Below are 9,554 nucleotides of genomic sequence, written 5' to 3'. Positions count from 1 at the left end.
TTTGCAAGAAGTGAAAAACCCTACCATATAGACCATCAATTTGTGTCTTTTGTGGGTAGTGTTGGTTTTTGGGCGTCAAACATTTTTTGGTATAGTGTTTTGCTATTTTTTGTTGGTTTTCGACTGATTTTGGTTTAGCTAGTCTTCATGCTAGGTGTTCTCACTCCTTGTGAGGCCCATGTTATTTTCCATGTGGCTGCTATGTAAGAGTTTGAGCCCTATCGTGCTTTATTTAATCAAAACATTTAGAGTCTAAATGATTGTCATGATAACCCTTTTTAATATAGATGCTAATAAATCTCTTATTTTGTAAAAATTCTCCTTTGATTAAGATGTCATGATTGGGAGGGACATTATTTCGATATGGATAACCCAAATAACACAATACATCGTTAACACACAAAACACCAAGGAAATGAATAACACATAATATTTTAATTTTTTTTACAAACTTGGACAACATTGAGCAACAAGCAATGACACGCGACAATATTATTGGCATAAATCAGCTCATAAAAAATCGATTATGACACTTAAAATTGATTATAAGAAGTAGATTAACATAATGTACTTGCAACATTTAGACAAAATCTAGTCAAATCTACATCTCTTTAAACATACTAACTAAACACTAGTTGTATTTAAAAGATTAAAAAATAGATATAATAACAAATTAAACTCTTACTTCTACTCAAAATAATAATTTTACATACAAATTAATTATAATATTATAAATAAAATATTTTGAATATAACTATTACATATGTAACATTTATAAATATTACAAGAGTTCAATTACTAGTTTTGAGAATTTCCATTCAATGACCTTAAAATGTCATCAAAGGAGTTGAGGAGACCCTTAATAAAATTCCAACGAAAAATGTATCAACTAAACGCCCTTGATAAGTCCGTCACCCTTCTTTGCATTTTACTCTTGCTGTTTTAAGAAGCTAGTCCGTGACATACTTTCTTGGGAAACTTAAATGTAGCCAATTTCTTTTTATAGTACTTTTTCAGAAACCGCCGTTGCTTTTTCATATTATCATGACACGAAATCCCATTCTTTACTAAATTCCGTAAAATTCAAAATTTCAAAAAAATTTATCTAATCGAGAGTACTTCTTCGCCGTGTTTCTTCTGAATAACTTAATATATCCATAAATGATGTTTTTTGCCACATTAATAACGTGTTACGGCGGATGTCAGGAAGATGTTTTTGCTTTACTGTTCACCAATCTTTGCGAAGTTTCAAAGTTGCAGCATGGCGCATTACCTCGTTTTCGCTCTGCTGTTCAGATCCATCTCTTGTAAGGTAAGACATATCAGTATTTAAGCAGTAATTTATGTTTTATGTTTTTGATATTTTATATTTGTTAAACATATTATTTGTGCATTAACAGATTTTTTGCTGTCAAGACTTTCATGGACCAGAAGACTCTCCATGGCCTCCAACAGTCGAGTAAGATGTCATTGGCAAACAGATTTGTTTTTAGAATTATTTAATATTTTTCTTTGACCTGTTTTTAAGGGTTTAAGATTTGCAATTCTTAGTCTAGTAGGAAAATATTCGCATTGGAGCGGGGAGAGCGATGGAGACGGGGCTTCTGGGATTCGATCCCATGATCTAATCTGTTGTGAAGTTTCTCTATTCAAACTGAGAATAGATGATTTGGTATCAGATCAGATCCTCGTCTTGTAAGGTAAGAGTTATTAGTATTTAAGCAGTATTTTATGTTTTAGGGTTTTTATTTTTTTATTTTTGTTAAACAAATTAATTGTGCATTGACAGATTTTTGGCTGTGAAACCTGAAAGTTCTTAAGATTCTCACGGACCAGTAAATTCTATCCACGGCATTCAACAATCGAGTAAGATGTCATTGGCAACAGGTTCATTTTCAGTCTTATTTAATACTTTTCTTTGATCTGTTTTTAAGGGTTTAGATTGGTAATTCTATTTCTAGTATGGAAATACACAAATATACATGGTTGTTTGATTTGTGAACAATTTTCTTACAGTACTTAGGATGTTGAATAAATTTCATTGCTATGCATTATTGCCTCCTTCGTATCTAGGAATTTAGGGTTTGACGAAATTTTTGATGAATACATCTTGAGTTGGAGAGAGTTTGCACAAGATTGAAAGAATTCCAACACAGTCACGAAGAACTCCAAGACAGTCACGAAGCCACAGAAGCCTGCAAATTATTTTGTTTTCAAGCAAAATAACGGCGTGGTATTCTATATTTAGAAGCTTTTTTCAAACTTGGGAGAATATCCACTGCCTTGGAGGAGGTAGAGATTGTGTGAGATGCGGTGGCTTTTAACATAGTTTATTCAGAGACCCAATTTAGTTTTTAAAATAACCACATCGATACTCTTCTTGGAATTTTAAGGTTGTAGGTTAGTGAAACAAAACACAGAGAGAAACAGACAGAACTCGCTGTGAATAGGAGCGCTGAGATTACAGCCTCGTACATTCCATCACCATGTATAGATAAATACAGAAAAAACTTATAAATACATACAAGGGTTGCAGCTGATAAATAACGGCGCAAGACTATAGCAAATTACAATTCATTTTCCGTCTCCGTGATAATATAGGAAACTAGGAAATTGTGGGACGTGGGTGCAAATGTCAAAACAACTTTCGTAGCGTCCACGGCACAAACTTTCGTAGCGGACTCAACTCGGTTTCAATTCTTTTATTTAAAGGAAACTTTCGTAGCGGACTCACTCGCATTCAATTTTTTTATTTAAAGGACTGCAAGAATATTAAAAGGATTATTTAAAGTACCAAACGGCAATATTATTATCTCTATCTCTATTACATGTAGAGATTCTTGTTTTTAATTTATTATATTAAAATGCAAGTTTTGAATTTTTTTAATTTTTTTAATCGGTAATTGGTCGAAGCTTGAATAGTTTGTGAGAATCCAGTGCAGATTTTTTTAAATTTTTATTCTTTCAAAATTTAACAATTTTTAATATAATTTAGTTATTTTAATTTTTTTATATCTAGTATTTTTTTTGTTATATAGAATTTAAATATAATACACCTAAAATTAAATATATTGATTTATTAATTTTCTAATATTAATATTTAATAAATTTTTACACAATTTATTTTAAAAATTAAATATGTATTATTTAAATGATATTACATTAAAAGTAAGTATTTTAATTTATTAGTTTTTAATTTTAATATTTTTAAATTTAAATATATATTATCTAAATTAGGTTTTTTTTTACAATTATTTCTTAAATTTAAGATTATCTTAAAATTAAAATGAGTAAAATTTTATTATATTTATCTATTTTCTTTGTAATTTTTTCACATCCTCTTCTCTCCTCACATTTTTTTTTTCTAATTTTTTTTGTCTTTCTTTTCTTAATTGTTTCTTTCTTTCTTTATTTATTTATCTATCATTTATTTTAATTTTCTCCACCCTCTTCTCTCCTCACATTTTTTTTTTCTAATTTATTTTGTCTTTCTTTTCTTATTTGTTTCTTTCTTTCTTTATTTATTTATCTATCATTTATTTTAATTTTCTCTTTTCTGTGTGTAATTCTATCTTGATCATTATATATTTGTTCTCACTTTTCCTTTCTTTCTCAATCTATTTTTTTTAATCTTTTTTCTCCTTTTTGTCTTTTTTCTCTATCTTAATCTTTTTTTTTTTTTTTGCTTTCTCTATCTTTATTTCTTTCTTTCTCTTTCTATTTATCCTTTATTCTTTCCTTGTTTCCCTTTATATATTTATAACTCTTCCAATCTTTGTGTCTTTCTACGTCCTCTTTTATTTAGTTTTTGTCATTCTTTCTACACATTTCTTTTTACTATGTATTTTTATTCAATATTTAATATTTTATATATCTCTCTCTCACACACATGGATATTGTATGTATGCCTCGTTTGTAGCGTGGTTAGGTGGATGTAGATTCTTTCTACACATCACGGTTAGGTGCATGTAGACCCATATATAGACTACTCAACATATCCTGAACTATAAATAAGAATCTTTCTTTCTTAATTCTCTATTTCTTTTACTTTTCTTTTTTTAATTTACTTATTTTTTTATTTTTTTTTATCAATAGGTAGGGATTATTTAGACTAGCCTCATAGTAGTGGAGGTAATAAGTTGGACCTTCTTGTCTTCAATGTATTTAACTAAGAGTCAATGATTCAACTTTATTCAACTAAGAAGTCACAAGGGAAGTCTAAGAGCCACCACTTGAAATTCCAACATAAAATGTTACTTTGGGATTTCAAACATGGATCTACATCTTTAAAACCATATGGCCTTGCCATTTAAGTATAACCCCATGGACAATTTACTTCTTTTCATCATTCTTTTATTTTGCCTTATTTTCTCTCTTTATTTATTTCCATCAATTATTTTTTAAAAAATTTCTTAACTATTTCTTTCTTTCTTTTCTTTTTACCTCTCTCTATTCCCCTCTTCTTTTTTATGCCATCTATTTTGTTCATTCTTTTTCTTTATTTTTTTCTTTTTTGCTTATTATCCATTTCTTTCACCTTTTTTCTATCTCTATCCATTTTCTTTGTTTTTTCTTTTCATTTCTTATAACTTTTTCTATTATTTTTCTCTCTTTCTATTTATCTCTTTTTTATTTTATTTCCTCATATATCTTTATCTCTTACATATCTTTTGTTCTCTTTCTTTTACAAGATTTTTTTTCTTTCTCCTTTTCTTTTGGTTCCTCTTCTATGCTTTTTTATTTTTATTTGTCAATTCAATATTCTCTTTCTTTCCATTTCTTTTGCCTCATACCCATTTTCTCTATTCCTTTTTATGCTCTCTATTTAATTATTTTAACTATTTCTTTCGTTGGTTTCTCTCTCTTTTTTCTATCATTATTTAATTATTTATTTCAAACTTACTCTTTTTCTTTCTTCTCTCTTATTTTCTTTCTATTTTTTTCATTTCATCTCTTATCTCGTTCTTTACAGTCTATATATGTTTCTTTTCCTTTGCCCATTACTTGTTTATTTTTCTTCTTTTCTTCTTTATTTCTCTCCTTGTTTTCATCTCTTTCTTTCATTTTTTCTCTCCTCATACTCATTCTCTCTCTTCCTTTTTATACCCTTTGTTTACTTATTTTAATTCTTTTGTTTGTTGGTTTGTTTTTCTTCTTTTTTATATCTTTTTTAATTATTTGTCTTAAAATTTTATTTTATTTTTCTCCCTTATTTTTTCTCTATTTTTTTTTTCCATTTTATCTCTTATCTCCTTTTTTTTCTATTTATATTTCTTTTCCTTTGTCCATTACTTGTTTATTTTCCTTCTTCTCTTCTTCTTTCACTCTTCTTTTTTCAAATTTTTTTCTTTTCTTCATTTTTTTCTCTTTCCCCTCTTTAATTTCTCTCTTTTTTTAATTTTTTTTTTCTAGATTTATCTACCTTTCCTTTTTCTATTTGGTTTTTCTTTGTTTCCTCTCTCTTTGCATTTATTCTTGTTCATTATTATGTATTTTTTGGTACGTTTATCTTTATGCTTTTCCTCTCTTTGGTTAACTCTCAAATTATATTTTATGTTTCTATTTTCTTGCTTGAGTCTTTGCATTTTTTTCTTTTTTCTTTTTCTCTCTCTTTATGTCTCTTTGTTTTTTCTCCTTTTCTCTATTTATTAGTTTTGTTATTTGTCAAGTAGGTGATAGTTTCATAGCGTGTTATATTACTTATAATGTTCTATTGGGATTTAATTGTATAATTTCTTATTTAAGCTTATTAAATTATATTTTATGAATACTGGCTCAATTGAACTCATTTCCCATGGGCAAGAATGTTCCTTTTAAAACACATTGTATCTAGATGATGACCGTAGGGTTGGACCATCAGCCCTTGTTGAGAAGTCACCAATCGTAATACTTCTTTGACTTTAGTGTGTTTAACCAAAGAGTTTTACTTGAGATCTTGGGGAAAGCTAAGTGGGAGCTAGGTGGGCTTGATTTTAAGGAAAAGTTCATGGTAAAGTTTGCTTGAGTCAAAGTATTTTTCTGATGGGTGACCTCTAGCATCACCTAGATGTAGTGACTGCTAAGTGAACTATTCATTCTCATAAGAGATGGGTTCTTGTGAATCACTATTCATTAAATATTTATCAATAAATTTTATTTTAAAACTATACAATTTAGTCTTGATAAAACATCACATTTATTTCTTAGATTATGTAATTTATTCATTCACTATTTATTTATCCCTCTTTGTTTATATTATAGATTTCATCCTCCATTTCTATTCCTTATACATTTCAACTTTCTTTGTATTTTTTTAATATTTTGTCTTTATTTTGTTCTCTTTTTCTCCTCTTTTCTATTCTTGCTATCTTATACTTTTTTTAATTGTTTGTTTATCTTCCTTTCATTGTTTATTTAAATATTATTATTATTTTTTTGTTATTTTTTAATTCGATTTATTTCATCATTTCTATATTTTTTCTTTCTCTTTCTTTCTCACTTACTTTTTATCCATTTTTTTCTTATGTTAATTTTTTTTTTGATAGGTAATGGGTCAAAGCCGATAAGGTGTACATACCCTACCCCCTCATGGGATTTGAATTTGTGACCTCTCTTTCAAGAGCACAAGATCTCCACCACTAGGTCAACTCAAGTTGTACATTTTTCCCTATGTTAATTGATTTCTTCTTTTTTTTGAATTTCAATATGTTTGTTTTGTACTTCTAGATTTTATTTTCTCCTTTGCTTTTTCTTATATATTTTCTTGTTTTTCCTATTCCACCATCTTTATTTTATTCTTTCTATTTGTTTCTACTTATCTCTCTTTTTCTCATATCCTTTCGAGACCTTTCCCTTTCATTCTTTTCTTTATTATTTCATAATTTCTTGTTTCATTTTATCTTTGTTTTATTAATTCTTTCTTTCTTTATATTTTTCTCTCCCTTTCTTTTGTCTTGTATTTATTCTTTTGATTTTTTTAATTTTTTTTTATCTTTTTGTCTCTTTTTAAAAAAAAAATCTCTCTTTTATTTTTGTATATTTTGGTCAGTCGATCTTTCTCTCAAGATATTGACCCCTTGACCTTAGACCTTATACCCTATAGTATGTATCCATTCATGCTTGAAATTTAAGTCATAGAACTTTAGAGTGAAAACCTTGCATCCTAGATTTGTTGATTGGGGACTCTAGGCCAAGAAACTATTAGCTTGTACCTTGGACATAAACAATAGTCACTAAAATTTGGAGCTTTGAGCCTAGATACTTCATTGTGAACACTGGACCTTTGGAACCTAGATCTTGAGCCCTAGACCATACGTTTTAATTGCTAGATTTGGAACTTTAGCTCATAGACTCTAGGTTGTTGGACCTAACACCCTAGAACCTAGAGCTTTTCTTATTTCTGTCATTCATTCATTTTTTTTGTAACTATCTATTAGCATATATTTTTCTTATATTTTTCCTTTGTGATTGTCTCCATATCTCTCTTTTTGTTTTGTAAATTTCTTTCTCAATTTTCTCTATTTCTATTTCTTTGTTTCGAAGTTTTTTCCTACTTTCTTTTATTCTTTGTCGTTATAAACTTATATGTAATGTTTTTTTAAATATTCAATCATTTATTTTAATCAAACTCTTTGACCCATATTTCAAAATTAGTGATTCACAAGAAGTTGTCTCTCATGAGCATGAATGATCCACTTCACACTAGTAAAATCTAGGTGATGGTAATAAGTTTGATCCATTGGGACTTTAGGAGGGGTTACCCATCTTAGAACTATTTTGGTACAATTGTGTTTAACTATAGAATTTCCACTAAGATCTTGGGGGAAGCTAAGTGGGAGCTAGGTGGGCTTGATCTTGGCCAATGCTCCATGGTTTGACAGTACTAGGCATGAACATTGATGGTTCCCATGTTATTTTCCTAGAACTATTTTGGAACAAGTGTGCATGACTATGGACATTCCCCTAAGATCCAAGGGGAAGAAAAGTGGGAGCTTGGTAGGCTTGATCTTGGCCAATGCTTCATGGTTTGGTAGAACTGGTTTGGGTAACCTTCTATGATATCTTAATGCTTCAACCTTGTGAACATCACTTAGATGTAATGAGTGCTAAGCATGAAATGAGACCAATACAAATTCTTATGACAACCACCATGTTACTAATGTAAGATCATTTTGAGCAACAACATTAGAAACAACAACTGTTAAAAACCAAGAGTCACAACTTATGTATACACTTATTCAAAAACCACCTCCACACTAGAAGACAATCGAGGAAGACAAAGATTCACAAAATAGAATTTCGATTGTATTTGAACTTGAGTCTCCACAATGAGAACTCAATGTCTTAACTTGTTAAAATCAAGCCTTTGGTCTAGAGATAGTTTTTGCAAATCACTACTTATGAAATATGGGTCAATGATTTTGGGTAAAAGACTAGCAATTGGATGTTGATAAAACACTTACATTTCCTTCTTTGATTAAATATTTTATATATTCCTTTATATTTTATATTTCATTTTTCATTTCTATTTCTTTGAATTCCTTTTTGTTCTTTGTTTGTATATATTTATCTTTTCTTCGTCTTCCTTTGGTATTGTTTCCCTTGGAATTTAGATGTTGAGGGCTAGATGTTAGGCTTGTACTTACATCAATAGACTATATAGTGTTGGGCCCCCACATTACAATTTATACCTTTCATTATTTCTATTATGTGTTCTCTTTTGTCATTCTTTTACATTATCTCTTTCTAAATTAATATCTATTTCCATTTATTTCAAAATTTTCTTGTATTTTTCTTATCTCTTTCCATATTTCATTCTTTTTTCCTTTTAGTGTATTTATTTCTCTTGTGGTATCTTTCTTTTTTTGATGTTTTTTCATTCGTTTACCTTTTATTTGGCTCTTTCTTGCTTTGTTTTTTCACTCAATTTTCTTTTACTCTTTTATTTGTCTTCATTTTTTGTTTGTTTTAGTTTTGTAGTATATCTATAGTTCTACTTTTTTCACATTTTTTTTATTTTTTTATTTTTTCCTTCTTTTTCTCTCACCTCTTTCTTTCTGTCACTTTTTAATTATTATTTTTTTAATTTACTTTTGCTCTTTCTCTTACCCTCTTTATGTCTAGATTCTTTCTTTATTTCATGGATTCTTTTATTTTTGCTTGATTTTAGTTTATTTGTTTATATTATTTTTCTTTTTATCTATTTTTATATTTCTTGTCTATCTTTTCTTTTTCTTTTTTAATATTATGTTTCTTTTTTTTCTCTAAATTTTTGTTCATTCATTTTTTTCCTTTTCTTTTTTGTGCATTTACCTTTGTCTGAATTCTTTTTTTTTTTCATTCTATTTGTCTCTTTGTTTTTAACTCTCTTTTGTTTTCATTTTTATCTTTTTATATGTGTTTACCTTCTCTATGTTTTTCTTTCTATCTTCTACTTAATTTCATTGCTTTTGTTTTTCTTGGTGCCTGCAAGAAGTTGGTTCCACATAAAGTGCTTAAAGTGGGAGTTTTTTTCTTGATTTTCAAATTTGTCACAATTGATCAACAAATTTGAAACACTTAAAGATTGAATCTCA

The 9,554-nt window shown here is 28.4% G+C and overlaps 1 long non-coding RNA gene across 1 annotated transcript; it reads left to right on the top strand.

Annotated features, from left to right (window-relative positions):
- Positions 1 to 1,218: 1,218 nt before the first annotated feature.
- Positions 1,219 to 1,886, top strand: LOC131873747 (uncharacterized). Its single transcript, XR_009371649.1, has 4 exons — positions 1,219 to 1,312; positions 1,401 to 1,459; positions 1,552 to 1,700; positions 1,790 to 1,886. It is a non-coding gene; the product is annotated as an uncharacterized LOC131873747 (long non-coding RNA).
- Positions 1,887 to 9,554: the final 7,668 nt, after the last annotated feature.

The sequence above is a fragment of the Cryptomeria japonica genome, chromosome 2, assembly GCF_030272615.1.
Source record: "Cryptomeria japonica chromosome 2, Sugi_1.0, whole genome shotgun sequence".
Taxonomy (NCBI): Eukaryota; Viridiplantae; Streptophyta; class Pinopsida; order Cupressales; family Cupressaceae; genus Cryptomeria; species Cryptomeria japonica.
The sequence above is the reverse complement of the archived record's forward strand: the minus strand, read 5'-3'. Positions and strand labels throughout refer to the sequence as shown.